Below are 23,096 nucleotides of genomic sequence, written 5' to 3'. Positions count from 1 at the left end.
TACCCAATGGATTCTGAAAATCAAACTGCCCTCTCATAGTTACACCAAAACGAGCTTTGAAAATAATGGATGGGGGATAGGAATTATCACTGACAATTGCGCACATTATCCAGCGATTTAAAGGAACTCATTTACACTCTCAAATAGAGAGACAGGCAAAAGTGAGTAGCTGCTCTCCAGAACCGAAAGGAGTGTGCACCACCGAATGTTTTCCTTCTTGTCCGCTGTGGTCCTCTGTACCTCAATTGGTAGAGACTGGCGCTTGTAACGCCAGCGTAGTGGGTTCGATCCCCGGGACCACCCATACGTAAAAATGTATGCACACATGACTGTAAGTAGCTTTGGATAAAAGCGTCTGCTAAATGGCATATTATATTATTATATATTTGACAGCTACCAAAGCCATACCAATATTTTGCCTTATCTAGCTATAATATTGCTTTTACAATCAGTAACCGGTTGACATGTCAAAATATCTACATAGCGAATTTGCTGAACTGTTTTCTTATTCTATTTAGGAGTGTTTGCATAGACCTGAGATAAAATTAGAATCTCTAAAAGAGGACGTTCGTAATTTTCTCAAAGCATCAGGTAAGCGCGTGAATGCAAAACAAAATGTTTTTTGGGTACTTCAGTTGTCATGGACTGGACATGCATTGAATATCATGCATGTCATGTTGCAGTACCTTTATTTTGTGTTGCAGTTTGGGAGTTGCAAACAATGTGAAAATAAATAAAGATCATTGAGTTAATAAAGCCGCATACAAACATGGTCTATTTTTTTGCTTTCTTGAGTAAGGCAGCTCCAAAATGCAGGTGTTTCAGACTAGCTCGGTGCTTTCTGTGGTGGTGGTGGGGCACCCAGCGGAAAATACGGAGCGTAGGGTTTGGTAATGTTCTCTAGTTGTGCCGTGATTGGCTCAGTGTTCTGTCACACATGGGGACACTACATCACCGCCAAGTCTAAGGGTAGAGCAAAAAAAGCCCCTTGGGTGCCGACATAGAGTTACATTAGAAGTGCCCACCGAGAAGGCTCAAGGTCATTGGCCCCAGATAAAATCACGTCAAATCATGTTATATCTACTGTAGCTTTGATTGGACTGATCATGTCAACATCATACTTTCAAAATCTTAGCTAGCAGTCATCATCATGAATCAAGTCGACAATCTACTGGCAAATCCTTTTTAATCCTTGTCATATGAAGATCAATAACGAAGAGAAATTATAGATCAAACGTATCGGTGCTCATTGGCCATTGGACATGAACATTACACAACAAGTTGGAAATCGCAAATTCAACAATGAGTGGTTTGGAAGGAATCAGTGGCTAACTGAAAGCATTGCAAAACAATCACTAGCCTAAATATTCAGTGGAGTGGCTGTGTGGTCCCAAGTCTGGGATTTAAGGGTCTCTTTTCCAAGTTTAAAATGATAAACATTCAACATTGGCCATGCTGTCAATGAAGCATGATTTGTGCCATGCTCAAAACAACTGTTAACCCGGAACTGCAAAATCGGATTTCAGTGAGTTCAAGACAACTGGGATCTCGGGAAAAATGAGCTCCGACTGGGAAAATAAGTTTTGAACGGTCATCCAACACGGAATTGTAAATCCGGAACCCGGGCCTCTTTCTAGAGCTACGACCTGAAGATCACTGACGTCATCATGATTCAACATTGCTTGTTTGATGTCAAAATTTGCCCACAAATGACCGCCGCGCCACCTTCCTGTTCAAGTGAGCACAGCACAACAAGGGGAGTCCAAAAACGTATTTTATGCTGCTGCATAAATTATGTAATATGCCAGGGAGATATGTATACTGCAGCTAAGAAAGTAATACTAAGTGTATGTTGTGTAGTAAGCTGTTAGTAGCCCATGTGCCTCACCCTTATAATTTGGTCTATTTTCCCCTCTTAATTTCGCCTACTGTTCTGACTTGGTGGTGCACATGTAGCCTATAACCTGTTTTAGAGAAATGTAATCATCGAATATTGTAAGAGCTTTCATTGTCTGCTTATATGCCCCCTTTATTTATCCTACGGTTCTGACTTGGTGTACAGGGAGAACACTGTAAGAACGGCCCATGTTCTGAATTCTGTCGCTGTACATTTCAAAAGTGCTGAACAAATAGTTATATTGACTACGTCCGTCCTAGCTCGCTCATTAATGTCTTAATCGAAATTACTGATTGCCTCTTATCTGCTCGTCATCCCCTTATGCCATAGTTTGTACATCTCAATTGTCAGTAGAAAGCACATTTGTTTAAGCAAGTCAGCCATATGATTTTTTTAAAGGTAGTACATGAGGCTGAATGAACTGTTTCGCTGCCAGACAAGGCTCAGCTGATAGCCAGGTGTAGTAGTAGTAAGGTGTTGGGAGTGGGACTGCTGTTGGGATTCTGCTGTTGGGACAGCTTTATGTAGGCCCTAACAGTTTGTGGGCACCGTTTGTCACCGTTATAGTGCAATTCATGTATTGGTTAGTGTTGTGTTGTGTGGTGTCTTAGCTTTTTTTTTTTTTGCCCCACCAAGATTTACATGCTAAAATCGCCACTGGGACAGAGAGAGAGTGAGATTGAGCGAGAGCAGGCAGGGAGAGGCTGTTTATATAACATTTATGAGGGAATCACCTGAAATGTTCAGCCAACGATAGTTTAAAACAGACTCCAAGAGCCACACCCCAGACCAGACCCCAAAACTGGCACCAACACTCCAACCATAGCCTAACCTTATGCCATGAGGTCTTATGCATTTATCCTTCTTTTATGTCTGTCTGTCTGTCTGTCTAGACCTGTCTGTATCAGATATGGACAGTAAGACTGTTGTTGTTCAGTGCATTGCTACAGTTTATTTTCAAAACGGATAACCCTTTCAGAGTCTCTGCTTTTCATAATAGGCCTTATCTGTTGGAGCAAATCATGAGTTGTTATTCCATTTGACAGAATCTAGTCCAAGTTACCTTATGTCAGTCAAGAGTACCATGGTGTCTTTCTGTCGTGAGATGAAAACAAACTCAGCTGGCTGTTGAGTAATCGTTCCTAAGTGCAATTTTACAGTGTTAAACCTGCAGTCTCTGCCTTGTCTGTACCATCTGACTGAACTTGAGGACGTCCAGTTTCACCGCGACATAAAAAGTTGACTTATGCCTTCCTCTCTTGAACATGAGTCATCCGTGTATGTCCTCGTTTAGGTGACATGTTTAGATAAAGATGAATGTTTTATAACACAAGTGCTAGGGCCGTCTGAAATTATCCTGTTTTGGTCCAGAGGACTCCAGACAGGAGACAGGATTCCGTGTATGAACCCAACTGAAGAGAGAAAGCCTACAGATGGTCTTGGTTGAATGTTCTTTTTCTTTTTCCACAGTCATTTAATTGCATAAATCCATTTGTTATTCCCTCCCCCTCCCCCCCCCCCCCATTTCTCTCTGTCTCTGTCTCTGTCTCTGTCTCTGTCTCTGTCTCTGTCTCTGTCTCTGTCTCTCTCTGTCTCTCTCTCTCTCTCTCTCTCTCTCTCTCTTCCACTATCTCTCTGTTCTTTTTACAGTTTCTCTCTCTCTCTCTCTATTCAGCCCCCCCTCCCCCAGCCACCCTGCAGCTCCCCCAGAGCACACCAAAGGAGCCACTGGCGTACATGTGCAAGACCCAGGTGGGTCTGTCTCTTCCTCTATCCATCACCCTCTCCTCCTCTTCCTCTATCCATCACTCTCTCCTCTTCCTCTCTCCATCACTCCTCATGTCATAATATTCACTGTGGTTCTGTCTCTCAGATTTGTCTGGGGACTTACCCTAGCAGATGTGCCCTACTTTTTAGTTAAATTGATGCTCCCGAACCTTTGTATGATTTCAGCCAGTAGTTTTTAAAGTGGTGCTTATGAGCCAAAAACGGGTACCCGTTGTTTGTGTACTAAATCATCCAATTGTGAACCACTTCATCCATTTCATATGATATGTTATGTCTTGCAAAATTATGATTATGAATTTTTTGTGCAATTCGTATGATATGTTACAAATTCGTTGTGCTTAAGATCCCGGGCCGCATCTTTAAAGGCCCAGTGCAGTCGAAAAAGCGATTTTCCTGTGTTTTATATATATTTCCACACTATGAGGTTGGAATAATACTGTAAAATTGTGAAAATTATGATAATGCCCTTTTAGAAGTGTAAGAGCTGTTTGAAAAGACCTCTTGAAATGTCAGCCTGTTTTGGTGGGATGGAGTTAATTTACCAGGCGGTAAATTAGTTAATAGACCAATAAGAAAGAGAGTTCCAAACCTCTCTGCCAATAACAGCTAGTTTTCAGTTTTCCCCTCCCCACTCAGACCACTCCCAGACGGTCTTAGCTAAATTGCTCTTTGCTAAGAAGCTTTTTTTTTAAATGTATTATTATTTAATTGAAAACAATCACAGTAATATACTTAATTGTTACCCAGAAATGATTTGATATTGAGAGACAAAAACAGCTGCATTGGACCTTTTAAGCATTGTCTTTGTAATGTCTTTAAGTTAACTGTGTGTGTGTGTGTGTGTGTGTGTCTGTGTGTGTGTCTTCCCTACAGGCAAGCTGGGTGAAGCATATCCTCATAAGCCTGAACAGCATGTGCACAGAGCTGGGTGTGCCCTTGGCTGGTAAGGTAAACAGTGAATAGCAGTACATGGCAACATGTAAAAGGGTACTCAACCTAAGATGAGGCCATCCAGAATGTCTGTAAAACTTGTAAAAATGTTTAGTCTTTTAGACAAGTTGCTTTACTGAAATGGCACATTCTTCATTGTTTGTTTTCTAGAGGCCATCAGAAGAACAGAGGGAGTTGACCAACAAGTGGAGTGAAATGGGGACAGACGAACCAGGTCTTGACCTACATCTACATACAAACTCTATGTTGATGACAATGTTTATAAGATTAACTGGAGTTATTTCTGGATGTATCGTAGGATGTAACTCTTGTGATTTTAATCAAGACTGTGTGTGTGTGTGTGTGTGTGTGCGCGCGCTCGTGCCTGTTTGTGTGTGCCATGCATACTTACTGTATATACCTCTTGCGTAGGTGAATTACACTACGTTTCCTCTGCTTGTGCATAGTACTCTCTGTAACATGACAGTTTCCTAACAATGCTATCTGAGAGAAGGGGGTATGATAACATTTACCAGTGTGTGCCGGGCATTGGTATAAACAGTGAGCCTTGTGAATCCAGAGGATAACCAGACTCCTGGGCCTCGCTCCGATAACGAGTGGAACTCCTCTCTCAACCTTAACATGCCCTCTTTCTGGATGGACCATGCACTTGACTTGGACTGAAGGTTGGGAATCTTCCTTTCAGTGAAGATGTTATGCCAGGTTTTCCATTGGAGATCAAAATGAATGTCCAATTACCAACACATATTCTATTCAATGGCCACCAACTCTTGAGAAAAGCTAGTGAGCTGCAAACCTGTTGCAACCATCCACCCGAGCATCTCTGCCAAGTTGCAATTACATGATGTCTATTTAATTACAATTATTATTGTTATTATTATTATTATTATGTTTTTATCAAAAGCAACTATGACATATGTTCTTCTGTCTTGGGTTCTCTACAGATCTCAGCAGTTTCAGGCCTGCCTATTCCCCCAAAATACTTTCTGGAGGTAAGTGGGTTTCATTCATCATTCAGACTGGCAACCTTAAATGCGGTAAGACTGCAGTTCTTACAAGACTCAATTTCCCATGATTCACAGGTGCTGATCAGCTTACGGAACCCTAACCATGGCAGCAGTGAGGGGGCCAGCGCTAAGAGTCACTGGGGCCTCACCCAGGCTCCCCTCCACGTCAGAGACATACCTCAGATGGAAGTGTCTGTGTGTGTGTGTGTGTCTGTGTGTGTCTGTGTGTGTCTGTGTGTGTCTGTGTGTGTCTGAGTGTCTATGTCTCTGTTGTAACTGTTAATGCAGTTAAGGTCTGACAATGTTTTGGACTCTTTTGGGTCTGTGTGTCTGTGTTGTGTGCCGTGTGTGTGTGTTATTCCACAGGTGGTAGGAGAAAGAGAAACACTTGACCTGACTATATGAGAATCGAAAGGTTCAGAACTTTTGTGAAGCATCACAGCACAGTGGAAAAATATATGGCAGCTAGAAATCCTTCAGCGATAGATGGGAGGGGTTGAGGGTAGCTGAACGCTGGGACTAAAAACAAACAAAAGATAACTAATGTAAAATATACTGTCTGTGAAATGTATGTAGTATGTATAAGCTGGAAGTGGAAGTATTGTTGTCCATTAGTTTACTCCAATTAGGGGAGAGGCGGTAGGGTTAGCGGAAAATAATAAAGAAGGAAAATACATTTAATTAGTTCACTCAAAAAAACAAAAAAAAACAAAAAAACACTTGACCTGTACCATCCGTATGTGTCGAAACATAATATGTGCGTGTGTGTTTATGCATTTCTACTGCCTCTGTAGAAGCATCATTAATGAGACAACCTATATCCTTTAGGGGAACAGGAACTATTTGTCTGCATGTTTACCTTCATACCGTGCACGTAATGTATGGCGCAATATCATTTATGACCTACTCATGGTCCCAGATGGTGTTTAGTATGTTTCAATGATGTTTACTCAATTTTTATGTTTTGTCCCAGAAAGTCCTAGTCAGAGCTGAGCCTGACCACGGGGCAGCTGGGAATTGACGAGCATACACACATGCAGTACCAGTCAAAAGTTTGGACACACCTACTCATTCAAGGGTTTTTCTTTATTTTTACTGTTTTCTACATTGTAGAATATTAGTGAAGACATCAAAACTATGAAATAACACATATGGAATCATGTAGTAACCAAAAACGTGTTAAACAAATCAAAATATATTTTATACTTGAGATTATTCAAATAGCCACCCTTAGCCTTGATGTCAGCTTTGCACATTCTTGGCATTCTCTCAACCAGCTTCACCTGGAATGCTTTTCCAACAGTCTTGAAGGAGTTCCCACATATGCTGAGCACTTGGCTGCTTTTACTTCACTCTGCGGTCCGACTCATCCCAAACCATCTCAATTGGGTTGAGGTCAGGGGATTGTGGAGGCCAGGTCATCTGATGCAGCACTCCATCACTCTCCTTCTTGGTAAAATAGCCCTTACACAGCCTGGAGGTGTGTTGGGTCATTGTCCTGTTGAAAAACAAATGATAGTCCCACTAAGCCCAAACCAGATGGGATGGCGTATTTCGCTGCAGAATGCTGTGGTAGTCATGCTGGTTAAGTGTGCCTTGAATTCTAAATAAATCACAGACAGTGTCACCAGCAAAGCACCCCCACACCATAACACCTCCTCCTCCATGCTTTACGGTGGGAAATACATATGCGGAGATCATACGTTCACCCACACCGCATCTCACAAAGACACGGCGGTTGGAACCAACAATCTCCAATTTGGACTCATCAGACCAAAGGACACATTTCCACCGGTCTAATGTCCATTGCTTGTGTTTCTTGGCCCAAGCAGGTCTCTTCTTCTTATTGGTGTCCTTTAGTAGTGGTTTCTTTGCAGCAATTCGACCATGAAGGCCTGATTCACACAGTCCCCTCTGAACAGTTGATGTGGAGATGTGTCTGTTACTTGAACTCTGTGAAGCATTTATTTGGGCTGCAATTTCTGAGCCTGGTAACTCTAATTAACTTATCCTCTGCAGCAGAGTTAACTCTGGGTCTTCCATTCCTGTGGCGGTCCTCATGAGAGCCAGTTTCATCATAGAACTTTATGGTTTTTGCAACTGCACTTGAAGAAACTTTCAAAGTTCTTGAAATGTGCCGTATTGACTGACCTTCATGTCTTAAAGTAATGATGGACTGTCATTTCTCTTTGCTTATTTGAGCTGTTCTTGCCATAATATGTACTTGGTCTTTTACCAAATAGGGCTATCTTCTGTATACCCCCCCTACCTTGTCACAACACAACTGATTGGCTCAAACACATTAAGAAGGAAAGAAATTCCACAAATTAACTTTTAAGAAGGCACACCTGTTAATTGAAATGCATTCCAGGTGACTACCTCATGAAGCTGGTTGAGAGAATGCCAAGAATGTGCAAAGCTGTCATGTAGGCATATTTGAATAATCTAGTTTTAATGTCTTCACTATTATTTTACAATGTAGAAAATAGTAAAAAATTAAGAAAAACCCTTGAATGAGTAGGTGTGTCCAAACGTTTGACTGGTAGTGTACCTCCAGGTAAAACCTGACCAACATGTTTTGAGCTAGCTCTCTGTGTCATGATGAAAATACAGCTTGAAATTGAGAATGATGGATCATTTACCGGCAATTCATGTTCCATATTTAGTTGGAAGAACTTCTAGTTGTATAGTAAATCAGTCAAAATCATCAGAGAGATTTTTTTAAACCTAGCAAATACAGAAATAAAGCTGGATTGAGAAAGAACAGCTCAGTTGATATCTTATCAGTTTGTGTCACTGTTTCTCTTGCATTTCGGCCGTTCCTCATCTCTCAAACAATATCTGTGTGTCTAAGAAAGGTTTAAATGGCATTGTATTCATTGCCTTCTGTTTGCAAATCCTACTGATGCAGTAGTCGGTTCTGGAAACGGATCCACTTCAGGCTGACAAAATTATATATTTTTGTTTTCTCTCTCTTTCCTATCACCGGGCAGATTTGTTTGAAAGCGAGCATGTTCGCATTGGAAAGAAAGGTAAGATATATAGATTGAAGATTCATTTTGGGGATTTAATAGTGTGTATCTGTCTTTTGGTGTTGTAACATAGCCAGTTGGTCCTCTCTGGAACATGTCTTCCTGACATGAAAGTGGCACATTTGGAGACCACGCACGCACACACACACGCGCACACACACACACACACACACACACCTCCCTTGGGAAACCCCTAAAGTTAGCTCTTGCCATAACTAATCCTCTCCTTCACCCTCTCAAGTGGCTTAGTCTCGCATACACTTCTCCAAATAGGCGAGGGCCGCACTTTTGCACTCTACCCTGCCCATGTACACTGTACCTGGCCTGGGAACACATAGTAACACAGGCACCCATATTGTATACAACCCCTAGTGCCCTCGCTGTCTGTTCTACATGGGTAGGAATGTTTTTTAACATCCCATTGGCCAAGTGAGGGTAGAGGAGGGCAGAATGTTTATGTTGGAGTGTGTTATTGGCTCTCCAACACCTGGACTGAGTAAAGTCAAGGGTCATGTGTGTTTGGGATCTGTCTCAGGAAGAGGGATGGTTCTGATGTGGTCTGATCACATGCGTTGAGTTGTAGTTGTGTGGTCAATGGAATGTGAAAGGGACTTGTGGAGTGTTGTTATACTGACACATTGTAAGTGAGGTTATTACATAGTGAGTCATTTGGTTATTACACTTGAATATGAAAGGGGTGAGTGGTATTCTAGACATACTCAAAAAATGTATTATCCCCTCCAAATGTTGTGTGTTAGTGTGTTCTATTGATGTATGTCCTACTCTCTGTGTTGTATTGATGTATGTCCTACTCTCTGTGTTGTATTGATGTATGTCCTACTCTCTGTGTTGTATTGATGTATGTCCTACTCTCTCTGTGTTGTATTGATGTATGTCCTACTCTCTGTGTTGTATTGATGTATGTCCTACTCTCTGTGTTGTATTGATGTATGTCCTACTCTCTGTGTTGTATTGATATATGTCCTACTCTCTGTGTTGTATTGATGTATATCCTACTCTGTGTGTGTTGTATTGATGTATATCCTACTCTGTGTGTGTTGTATTGATGTACAGTGGGGAAAAAGTATTGAGTCAGCCACCAATTGTGCAAGTTCTCCCACTTAAAAAGATGAGAGAGGCCTGTAATTTTCATCATAGGTACACGTCAACTATGACAGACAAATTGAGAGAAAAAAATCCAGAAAATCACATTGTAGGATTTTTAATGAATTTATTTGCAAATTATGGTGGACTTGTAGAATAATAGTGAAGACATCAGAACTATTAAAAAACACATATGGAATCATGTAGTAACCAAAAAAGTGTTAAACAAACAAAAAATTTTTTATATTTGAGGTTCTTCAAATAGCCACCCTTTGCCTTGATGACAGCTTTGCACACTCTTGGCATTCTCTCAACCAGCTTCATGAGGTAGTCACCTGGAATGTATTTCAGTGAACAGGTGTGCCTTGGCATTGTGGAGCAGCCCAGCAGTACAGAAGACAGGGGCGTCCCGCTGACCTACGAGCTGACCTCTGGACTTACATCTTCAACTCTACTAATGAGCGTGAGGTAACACACACAAACACAAACACAAACACCCTAGTTTAACGTATCATTATGTCAATGTTAAAGACAATTACAGTGAGGGAAAAAAGTATTTGATCCTCTGCTGATTTTGTACGTTTGCCCACTGACAAAGACATGATCAGTCTATAATTTTAATGGTACGTTTATTTGAACAGTGAGAGAGAGAATAACAACAACAAAATCCAGAAAAACGCATGTCAAAAATGTTATAAATTGATTTGCATTTTAATGAGGGAAATAAGTATTTGACCCCTCTGCAAAACATGACTTAGTGCTTGGTGGCAAAACCCTTGTTGGCAATCACAGAGGTCAGACCTTTCTTGTAGTTGGCCACCAGGTTTGCACACATCTCAGGAGGGATTTTGTTCCACTCCTCTTTGCAGATCTTCTCCAAGTTATTAAGGTTTTGAGGCTGACGTTTGGCAACTCAAACCTTCAGCTCCCTCCACAGATTTTCTATGGGATTAAGGTCTGGAGACTGGCTAGGCCACTCCAGGACCTTAATGTGCTTCTTCTTGAGCCACTCCTTTGTTGCCTTGGCCGTGTGTTTTGGGTGATTGTCATGCTGGAATACCCATCCATGACCCATTTTCAATGCCCTGGCTGAGGGAAGGAGGTTCTCACTCAAGATTTGACGGTACATGGCGCCGTCCATCGTCCCTTTGATGGGGTGAAGTTGTCCTGTCCCCTTTGCAGAAAAACACCCCCAAAGCATAATGTTTCCACCTCCATGTTTGACGGTGGGGATGGTGTTCTTGGGGTCATAGGCAGCATTCCTCCTCCTCCAAACACGGCGAGTTGAGTTGATGCCAAAGAGCTCGATTTTGGTCTCAACTGACCACAACACTTTCACCCAGTTCTCCTCTGAATCATTCAGATGTTCATTGGCAAACTTCAGACGGGCCTGTATATGTGCTTTCTTGAGCAGGGGGACCTTGCGGGCGCTGCAGGATTTCAGTCCTTCACGGCGTAGTGTGTTACCAATTGTTTTCTTGGTGACTATGGTCCCAGCTGCCTTGAGATCATTGACAATATCCTCCTGTGTAGTTCTGGGCTAATTACTCACTGTTCTCATGATCATTGCAACTCCACGAGGTGAGATCTTGCATGGAGCCCCAGGCCTAGGGAGATTGACAGTTATTTTGTGTTTCTTCCATTTGCGAATAATCGCACCAACTGTTGTCACCTTCTCACCAAGCTGCTTGGCGATGGTCTTGTAGCCCATTCCAGCCTTGTGTAGGTCTACAATCTTGTCCCTGACATCCTTGGAGAGCTCTTTGGTCTTGGCCATGGTGGAGAGTTTGGAATCTGATTGATTGATTGATTGCTTCTGTGGACAGGTGTCTATTATTCAGGTAACAAACGGAGATTAGGAGCACTCCCTTTAAGAGTGTGCTCCTAATCTCAGCTCGTTACCTGTATAAAAGACACCTGGGAGCCAGAAATCTTTCTGATTGAGAGGGGGTCAAATTCTTATTTCCCTCATTCAAATGCAAATCAATTTATAACATTTTTTACATGCGTTTTTCTTGATTTTTTAGTTGTTATTCTGTCTCTCACTGTTCAAATAAACCTACCATTAAAATTATAGACTGATCATTTCTTTATCAGTGGGCAAACATACAAAATCAGCAGGGGATCAAATACTTTTTTCCCTCTCTGTATGTTGAATCTGCTACTGCGGGTTTTCACTCTGTCTGCCTGTGTTTGGTGTGAACCTGTGGTGTTAACTCTGTCTGCCTGTGTTTGGTATGAACTTGTGGTTTTCACTCGTGTCTGCCTGTGTTTGGTATGAACCTGTGGTGTTAACTCTGTCTGCCTGTGTTTGGTATGAACCTGTGGTTTTCACTCGTGTCTGCCTGTGTTTGGTATGAACCTGTGGTTTTAACTCGGTCTGCCTGTGTTTGGTGTGAACCTGTGGTTTTCACTTGTCTGCCTGTGTTTGGTATGAACCTGTGGTGTTAACTCTGTCTGCCTGTGTTTGGTATGAACCTGTGGTGTTAACTCTGTCTGCCTGTGTTTGGTGTGAACCTGTGGTTTTCACTTGTCTGCCTGTGTTTGGTGTGAACCTGTGGTTTTCACTTGTCTGCCTGTGTTTGGTGTGAACCTGTGGTTTTCACTTGTCTGCCTGTGTTTGGCATGAACCTGTGGTGTTAACTCTGTCTGCCTGTGTTTGGTGTGAACCTGTGGTTTTCACTTGTCTGCCTGTGTTTGGTATGAACCTGTGGTTTTCACTTGTCTGCCTGTGTTTGGTGTGAACCTGTGGTTTTCACTCTGTCTGCCTGTGTTTGATGTGAACCTGTGGTGTCTCAGTGGTGGAAAAAGTACCCAATTTTCATACTTCAGTAAAAGTAAAGATACATTAATAGAAAATGACTCAAGTAAAAGTCACCCAGTAAAATACTTCTTGAGTAAAAGTCTAAAAGTATTTGGTTTTAAATGTACTTAAGTATCAAAAGTAAATGAGTATATAGAACATTAAGAACACCTGCTCTTTCCATGAGATAGACTGACCAGGTGAATCCAGGTGAAAGCTATTATTCCTTATCTGTAGCTCAGCTGGTAGAGCACGGCGCTTGTAACGCCAAGGTAGTGGGTTCGAACCCCGAGACCACCCATACACAAAAAAAAAAAAAAAAAAAAAAAAAAAAAAATAAAAAAAAATATAAAAAAAATAAATAAAAAAGAATGTATGCATGACTGTAAGTCGCTTTGGATAAAAGCGTCTGCTAAATGGCATATTATTATTATTATTATTATTGATGTCACTTGTTAAATCCACTTCAATCAGTGTAGATGAAGGGGAGGAGACAGGTTAAAGAAGGATTTTTAAGCCTTGAGACAATTGAGACGTGGATTGTGTATGTGTGCCATTCAGAGGGTGAATGGTTAAGACAAAAGCTTTAAGTGCCTTTGAACGGGGTATGGTAGTAGGTGCCAGATGCACCGGTTTGTGTCAAGAACTGCAGCGCTGCTGGGTTTTTCATGTTCAACAGTTTTCCGTTTGTATCAAGAAAGGTCCAGCATCCCTGTGGAACGCTTTCGTCACCTTGTAGATTCCATGCCCCGACGACTTGAGGCTGTTCTGAGGGCAAAAGTGGTGGGTGCAACTCAGTATTAGGAAGGTGTTCCTAATGTTGGGTGTACTCAGTGTACAGCACATTCTGAAAGTATTCAGATCACATGACTTTTTCCACATTTTGTTACATTACAGCCTTATTCTAAAATGGATTAAATAAATGTTTTTCCTCATCAATCTATACACAATACCCCATAATGACAAAGCAAAAATAGGTTGTTAGAATATTTTTTTGGGGGGGGAAGAAAAAAAAAGAAAAAAGAACCTTATTTACACAAGTATTCAGACCCTTTGCTCTGAGACTAGAAATTGAGCTCAGGTGCATCCTGTTTCCATTGATCATCCTTGAGATGTTTCTGCAACTTGGAGTTCACCTGTGGGAAATTCAATTGATTGGACATGATTTGGAAAGGCACACACCTGTCTATATAATGTCCCACAGTTGACAGTGCATGTCAGAGCAAAAGCCATGCGGTCTAAGTAATTGTCCGTAGAGCTCCGAGACAGGATTGTGTTGAGGCACAAATCTGGGGAAGGGTACCAAAAAATGTCTGCAGCATTGAAGGGTCCCCAAGAACACAGTGGCCTCCATCATTCTTAAATGGAAGTGTTTGGAACCACCAAGACTCTTCCTAGAGCTGGCTGTCCGGCCAAACTGAGCAATCAGGGGAGAAGGGCCTTGGTCAGGGAGGTGACCAAGAACCTGATGGTCACTCTGACAGAGCTCCAGAGTTCCTCTGTGGAGATGGGAGAACCTTCCAGAAGGACAACCATCTGTGCAGAACTCCACCAACCAGGCCTTTATGGTAGAGTGGCCAGACAGAAGCCACTCCTCAGTAAAAAGCACATGACAGCCCGCTTGGAGTTTGCCAAAAGGCACCTAAAATCTCTCAGACCATGAGAAACAAGATTCTCTGGTCTGATGAAACCAAGATTGAACTCTTTGGCCTGAATGCCAAGCGTCACGTCTGGAGGAAACCTGGCACCATCCCTAAGGTGAAGCATGGTGGTGGCAGCATCATGCTGTGGGGATGTTTTACAGCGGCAGGGACTGGGAGACTAGTCAGGATCGAGGGAAAGATGAACGGAGCAATGTACAGAGATCCTTGATGAAAACCTGCTCCAGAGCGCTCAGGACCTCAGACTGGGGCAAAGGTTCACCTTCCAACATGGCAATGACCCTAAGCACACAGCCAAGACAATGCAGGAGTGGCTTCGGGACAAGTCTCAATTTCCTTGAGTGGCCCAGCCAGAACCCAGACTTGAACCCGATCTAACATCTCTGGAGAGACCTGAAAATAGCTGTGCAGCGACACTCCCCATCCAAACTGACAGAGCTTGAGAGGATCTGCAGAGAAGAATGGGAGAAACTCCCAAAATACAGGTGTGCCAAGCTTGTAGCGTCATACCCATGAAGACTCGAGGCTGTAATCGCTGCCAAAGGTGCTTCAACAAAGTACTGGGTAAGGGTCTGAATACTTATGTAAATGTGATATTTCAGTTTTGTGTTTTTAATAAATGTGCAAAAATGTCTAAAAACCTGTTTTTGCTTTGTCATTATGGGGTATTGTGTGTAGATTGACAAGAGGAAAAAAACTATTTAATCCATTTTAGAATAAGGCTGTAACGTAACAAAATGTGGAAAAAGTCAAGGGGCATGAATACTTTCCGAATGCACTATATGTCAATTATACTGGGTGTGTGTGTGTGTGTGTGAACTTCAGAATCAAAAGTAATAGTATAAATATTTCACATTTATTTTATTAAGCCAACCAGGCGGCACCATTTTCTTGCTTTTTAAGTTTACAGATAGCCAGGGGCACACTCCAACACTTAAACATCATTTAAAAATGAAGCATGTGTGTTTAGTGAGTTCACCAGATCAGAGACATTAGGGATGACCAGGGATGTTCTCTTGATAAGTGCGTCCTGTCCTGCTAGGCATTCAAAATGTAACGAGTACTTTGTACTTGTCAGGAAAATTGTATGGAGTAAAAAGTACATTATTTTCTTTAGGAATCTAGTGAAGTAAAAGTAGTCAAAAATATAAATAGTAAATTACAGATACCCCCAAAACGACTTAAGTAAAAATACTTAAAAGTACTACTTAAGTATTTTACACCACTGGTTAATGATTTCCATCGTTCAGACTGGAAGAGAGGGACTGTTTTAGTGGGGTCATTCTGGTAGAGAGGAGACTTAGGTCATGTATATCCACCTGTGTTGGTTCTCCATTCATTGACAGAATATGAATGAAGGGACACGTATGTTTATCCTGATTGATATTTATGAGTATTCTGTGTACACATTCTCTAAAGTATTCATACATACCCCTTGACTGTTACAGCCTGAATTCAAAAGGGCTATTTTTTAAAATTTAATTTACACGATATCCCATAATGACAAAGTGAAAACATGTTTTTAGAAATGTTTGCACATTTATTGAAAATTAAGTACAGAAATATCTCATTTACATAAGTATTCACTCCCTGAGCCAATACATGTTAGAATCATCTTTGGCAGCGATTTAAAGCTGTGAGTCTTTCTGGGTAAGTCGCTAAGAGCTTTGCACACCTGGATGGTACAATATTTGCACATTATTCTTTTTTAAATTCTTCAATCTCTGTCAAGTTAGTTGTTGATCATTGCTAAACATCCATTTTCAAGTCTTGCCATATATTTTCAAGTCAAAACTGTAATTAGGCCACTCAGGAACATTCAGTGTCATCTTGGTAAGCAAATCCACTGTATTTCTGGCCGTGTGTTTTAGGTTATTGACCTGCTGAAAGGTGAATTTGTCTCCCAGTGTCTGTTGGAAAGTAAACTGAACCAGGTTTTCCTCTAGAATTTTGCCTGTGCTTAGCTGTCGATGACAAGCATACCCATAACATGATGCAGCCACCACCATGCTTGAAAATATGAAGAGTGGTACTTAGGGATGTGTTGTGTTGGATTTGCCCCAAACATAGCGCTTTGTATTCAGGACATAAATTACATTTATTTGCAGTTTTACTTTAGTGCCTTGTTGCAAATAGAATGCATGTTTTGGAATGTTTTTATTCTGCACAGTCTTCCTTCTTTTCACTCTGTCATTTAGGTTAGTATTGTGGAGTAACCAAAATGTTGTTGATCCATCCTCAGTTTTCGCTTATCACAGCCATTAAACTCTGTAACTGTTTTAAAGTCACCATTGGTCTCATGGTGAAATCCCTGAGCGGTTTCCTTCCTCTCCAGCAACTGAGTTAGGAAAGACGCCTGTATCTTTGTAATGACTGGGTGTATTGATACACCATCCAAAGTGTAATTAATAACTTCACCATGCACAAAGGGATTTTTTTTACCCATCTACAAATAGGTGCCCTTCTTTGCGAGGCATTGGAAAACATTCCTGGTCTTTGTTTGAAATTCTGGTCTGTGTTTGAAATTCACTGCTTGACTGAGGGACATTACAGATAATTGTATGTGTGGGGTACAGATATGAGGTAGTCATTAAAAAATCATGTTAAACATTATTATTGCACACAGAGAGTCCATGCAACTTAGTATGTGACTTGTAAAGGACATTTTTACTCCTGAATTTATTTGCCATAACAAAGGGGTTGAATACTTATTGACTCAAGCCATTACAGCTTTTAATTTTTAATTAATTTGTAAAGATTTTGAAAAACATAATTCCACTTTGACATAATGGGGTATTGTGTGTAGGCCACTGAACAAAAAATTTCTAAATTCTAAATTCAATCAATTTTTACCTTTTACTGCATTGGGGTAAATCAGGGTCACATAGTGTTTCTTGGTAGACTTAAACAAATCTACTTTGAAACAAAAGTTTATAACTTACACACATGATTATGGGCTTACAAAGAAGGCACATGTACAATTTTGAGTTTGCATCCCGATATTACACTTTATATACATCACAGAAGACTGAAGTATAACAAAACCGTTTTTTCGGCGTGTTTTTTGAAATAATGTTTATTTATTATGGAATTATGAAAAATATTAATAAAATTCCACTGATGCAGGAAAGGGCTACATTCAGGCTGTAACAAAACAAAATGTGGAAAAAGTGAAGGGGAGTGAATACTTTCTGAAGGCACTGTAACTGTTGCTGTACACACCTTTTCTATTCATATACTGTCCATAATGTCTATACACACCATCATATACATATACACAGGTAGCTTAGTGGGTAAGAGCGTTGTGCCAGTAACCGAAAGGTCGCTGGTTCTAATCCCCGAGCCGACTAGGTGAAAAATCTGTCGATGTTCCCTTAAGCAAGGCACTTAACCCTAATTGCTCCTGTAAGTCGCTCTGGATAAGAGCGTCTGCTAAATGACAAAAAAATAAAATAATAATAATAATAATTTATATTCCAGACTCTGACATTGCTCATTCTAATATTTATATATTTCTTAATTAATTTCTTTAAATTTTTTGGATTTGCGTGTATTGTTTTGTATTGTTAGGTATTACTGCACTGTTGGAGCTAGAAACATAATCATTTAGCTACAACAGCAAAAACATCTGCAAAATATGTGTACGTGACCAATACATTTAATTTGATTTGACACACACACATTCCACTTTGACATTATAGGTTATTGCGTGTAGGCCAGTGACACAAAATCTCAATTTAGTTAATGTTTAATTCAGGCTGTAACACAACAAAATGTGGAAAACGTCAAGGGGTGTGAATACTTTCTGTTTATAGCTTCTTATATGTTCATGAACGTTACAACCTACATAGCTTCAAACAAGCTCTCCAATAAAAAAAGGTTTGCATGCGTCAAGATTTTGGAAGCCTTGCAGTTGGTTGAACCATCAACCCTGGACATTAGACAATGTCCTCAAGAAATTAACATACTGTACATGTAGATACGCATATGCATCTTTTATATACTGAATGCCATAGGCCTATTTCACCGGACAGGTTTCTACAGTTGGATGGCCTATTTCACCGGACAGGTTTCTACAGTTGGATGGCCTATTTCACCGGACAGGTTTCTACAGTTGGATGGCCTATTTCACCGGACAGGTTTCTACAGTTGGATGGCCTATTTCACCGGACAGGTTTCTACAGTTGGATGGCCTATTTCACCTGACAGGTTTCTACAGCTGGATGGCCTATTTCACCGGACAGGTTTCTACAGCTGGATGGCCTATTTCACCGGACAGGTTTCTACAGTTGGATGGCCTATTTCACCGGACAGGTTTCTACAGTTGGATGGCTTATTTCACCGGACAGGTTTCTACAGTTGGATGGCCTATTTCACCGGACAGGTTTCTACAGTTGGATGGCCTATTTCACCGGACAGGTTTCTACAGTTGGATGGCCTATTTCACCGGACAGGTTTCTACAGTTGGATGGCCTATTTCACCGGACCGGTTTCTACAGTTGGATGGCCTATTTCACCGGACAGGTTTCTACAGTTGGATGGCATCCCTGTGCCATAGTAAATGAGCTAGGCTTGTGTTTACCCCATCCTGCCGTAACTCGTCCCGGGGCGCTGTGACCGCCAACGTAATCAAACGGGTGCGATTTAGCAAAGTTAGCTCAAACAATTGGGCCAGCTCCCTGTGTGGCAAATGGCTTTGCCCCCCGTGTTTGTATAACCCAGGGAAGGGACCTCCGCCTTGTTGCAGGCCGATCAAACAAGGCCCCTTCCGTGGCAAGATTGATCCTCAAGGAGATTATAGGGATCCAGGGGAGGTCTGGAGAGTATCCCCTTCACCAGGTTATGTTCAGGACAGGAGAGAGCTATCCGCTATCCATACTCTATATGTACCACTATCTGGAGTCTAGTGTGACATGGAGGTATTGTATGACAGGTAAGGATACTCAGGATATTGTGTCAATGCACAGAGCTTTATGTTACTAGAGTATGACCTAAACATCTTCAAGGACAGCCTCCAGGTTGTATTAACCAATCACCACCATCCTCTTAAACAGAACACGCCCACTACATCCCATAAACAACCATCCGTCAAATCTCATTCCCAGTTGGTGACGTACTGTGGCCTTGCCTGCATCCCCCAATCCTTCATGTTAGTAAAGGGTAAATGCTGTCTGTCGCAGATAGGCTAATGGATGGACGCCTTTAAGGGTCCTCGCCCAGGAGACAGGGCTTCCCACGGGGTGATGGATGGAGGTGGTGGGCGGCCATTCCTCACCCACTATGTGATGGCATAGCCTCCTTATGTACAGTCTCTTACAGCTGTCTTGAGGCACAGAGGCAGCTGTATGTATACTCCATGTCCCTGAGGTACTGTAAGTCAAGAATGACAAAGCAGTTAAGTTGGAATGTCAACGGCTGAAACGTCAATCCGAAAGAGACTTCTAGAAATATTTGTTGTGGATATATTTGCCTTCTCATCCAAAGGATAGGGAGGAAAGTTAATGTGAATGTCAAGTTTGAGTTACAATAAAAAAATATAAAAAAGTAAAACATGTATTATATTGCTCAGTATCTTAATTATTGTGAACGGGAATGACCCTCATATCTGAGATAGTAAAAGAAGATAGTCATTTATTAATGTTTTAAAGGAAATGTTAATGTCTCAAATTGACGATATCCAGATAATTTAAAATCTAATCTTTGTGTTTTGAATATGTCTGGGAAGCCCTACCTCTTGACTCGGACGAGCAACCCGAACCCAATCTCTCCTTTCCTCCCCACCATTCTCTCATTTCCAAAGTGCTTGAAGTCTGTCAGAGTTTAAGTTTTATTCCTCTTTTCCTCCCTGTCTTCTGTCCCCTCGTTCTTTTATGATAGCTCATCTCAGACCGGAGACATGTCTGATGTTAAATAACTATGTGGTGAGCGGTGTCAAAGCACTTCCCGTTGCACTAACCTTGCCTCCTTGTCTGAATAAATCACGGTCATGTCAATGTCAACGACCACATCAATAACAAAATACACAAGGTGATTTAAGGACATCAGACAGTAGATTCAGATAGATGATCGTATTATAAGAGGGCAAACATGGAAGGAACGCTGCTATCTTTAATTTAGTGGAGGCTGCTGATTGGAGGACGGCTCATAATATAATGGCTGGAACAGAGCGAATGGAATGGCGTCAAACACCATGGAAACCATGTGTTTGATGTATTTGATACCATTCCCCTCCAGCCATTACCCCGAGCGAGTCCTCCCCAACTAAGGCTCCACCAGCCTCCTGTGCTTGAATTGTGTTTACTTCCTGTATTGGAATGAGTGGTCAACGACTTGAATGAACGGTTGTAGGCTGTTTAGGGGGCCCATATTATATACTGTGGAGGTTTTATCCTTTAGGTTGATGTTATTTATAAGTGACTGACTGACTGTTTTGTTAGACAGGATGTGATGCGTTATGAGCAGCTGAAGGTTGAGGTCATACAACATGACCTGTGGGTGGATAACCTCATCTACAAGGTAGGCTTTTGGGGGACCAATTGAAGCATGCAAACACGTCCAACCCATCACATACAAACACGTGCGGTCGTTGAGGACCTAGTCACGACTTCCTCCGAGGCTGCCTCCCCTCCTTGTTCGGGCAGGCTTCGGCGTTCGTCGTCACCGGCCTTCTTGCCACTGCCGCTCCTCATCTCATCATTCCATTTGTTTTGTCTTGTTTATTACACACACCTGGTTCATATCCCCTCATCAGTACCTGTATAAGTGTTCCCTCTTCCCCCCCTTGTGTTTGTGTGTGATTGTTTATTGTGGAGGTACTATAGCTCGGTGGAGCTACTTTGTATATGTATCGCTGGGATATTCACCTGTGTGCCTTGTTTTTTCCAGTCCGTACTGGAGTGTATTACACATTGATGCGTACCGCTGTGTTCCTGATTAAACTATATATTCTGTGATTTACCCTCCTGCGCCTGACTCCGTCCGAAATCAACCGCCCCCAACAGTATGTTCTTTAAAAACTGTACTGAACAAAAATATGTAAAGTGTTGGTCCCATGTTTCATGAGCTGAAATAAAATATCCCAGAAATTTTCCATAAGCACAAAAAGCTTGTTTCTCTCAAATGTTGTGCACAAATTTGTTTACATCCCGCTTAGTGAACATTTCTCCTTTGCCAAGATAATCCATCCACATGACAGGTGTGGCATATCAAGAAGCTGATTAAACAGCATGGTCATTACACAGGTGCACCTTGTGCTGGGGACAATAAAAGGCCACTCTAAACTGTGACCGTCCGGCTCGATTGGGTCTTCTGTAGCAACATTTGAAATTGTAAAGTAATTCTGCATTGAAAGTTGATAAACTTGTAACCCCACTTTTGAGAAAATGGCACTTGAATGTTTTGGTACACATACTGGAGAGCTCTTCTTTGTCTTCACCCATTCAGCATCGTTCACACCATCTCAAGCCTTAGCCCCACCCATCTCTTTATGGATTCACATGCATGACATCAGTGAATGGAATGTGGACGGAATGTGGTCCACAATAGCATAGCTGGTGTAGTTTAACACCAATAAACCCATCCCATCCGTATATGTCAATCTAGCAAACAAGGCAACTAAAAGCAACTTTCCAAAAAATGTTTCTAGCTTGTTAGCTAGCTAGCTAACGTTAAGTCATTAATCCCAACTCCTAACGTTACTAACCTGCATGAATCTGCAGGTAGCTAACCAAATAGATTCATTGTTCAACATTAGGCTATAACTAGCAATGTAAATGGCTCTGTGATACGAATAATATTACTACACAGATCATATAAACGTAACGTTAGCTAGCTAGCTAACAGTATGCTTTAACTTGCAATGAAAATGACTTTCTGACAAAATTAGAAACGTATAATATCTGAATGTAGCTAGCTAGACTCTCTTACCCGTATACATGGATGAATGCTTCTCCCTCTCTGTCACGGATGCCATGGTTGCCCTTAGTTTGAAGATGTAAGACAGGTGTTTTATATAACAGCCTTCTGTTTGTTCTCTTTTCGACTCCCTCTGTATATTTGCAATCAAACGCCAACATTTTCTCCATCTATCATACTCCAGCTATCATACTCTGCTTCCACCGGGCATTCCACTGATTTCAAAACTTGGTCATCCAGGAAGTGGAGAGCAACACTTTTGCAGTTATTCGTGATATATTTTTTAAAAAGCCGCGTTAGGAAGGATTACCTACACATACTGAGCAGCCCTTTGTTATAGACAGAAGCGTGCTACAGGGCAGACCAATCCGAACTCATCTCTAGGCATGTCCAGCCCATCCATTATCTCAGCCAATTATGGCTAGCGGGAAGGTTTCTGTCTTTTTCCGTGGCTAAACCAACTAGGCTCGTAATTTAACAATTGTATTTGTATTTACAGATGGCGTACAAGTTTGTTATTAAGGCATTTGAAAATTCACATGTTCCAGAAGGCATTTTTGCCAAAAAACGCATTTTATTATTATTATTATTATGTTTACGTTCAAATGCTCTCCTGTGAAGTAGTGATGCGTGCGACATATGCCTAGTTTCCTGAAACTAGTCACAATTATGCAGTTTTGTCACACAACACAATGCCACAGATGTCTCAAGTTATGAGGGTGTGTGCAATTGGCATGCTGACTGCAGGAATGTCCACCAGAGCTGTTGCCAGAGAATTTTATGTTAATTTCTCTACCATAAGCCACCTCCAACGTTGTTTTAGAGAATTTGGCAGTACGTCCAACCGGCCCCTCAACCGCAGACCACGTGTAACCACGCCAGCCCAGGACCTCCACATCCGGTTTCTTCATCTGCGTGATTGTCTGAGACCAGCCACCC

At 41.5% G+C, this 23,096-nt stretch overlaps 1 pseudogene; it reads left to right on the top strand.

Moving 5' to 3' along the window:
* The first annotated feature begins 65 nt into the window (after positions 1-65).
* LOC121559003 overlaps positions 66-23,096 on the top strand; it is a 36,077-nt pseudogene continuing 13,046 nt past the window's right edge.

The sequence above is a fragment of the Coregonus clupeaformis genome, unplaced genomic scaffold, assembly GCF_020615455.1.
Source record: "Coregonus clupeaformis isolate EN_2021a unplaced genomic scaffold, ASM2061545v1 scaf0534, whole genome shotgun sequence".
In the NCBI taxonomy this organism is placed as follows: Eukaryota; Metazoa; Chordata; class Actinopteri; order Salmoniformes; family Salmonidae; genus Coregonus; species Coregonus clupeaformis.
The sequence above is the reverse complement of the archived record's forward strand: the minus strand, read 5'-3'. Positions and strand labels throughout refer to the sequence as shown.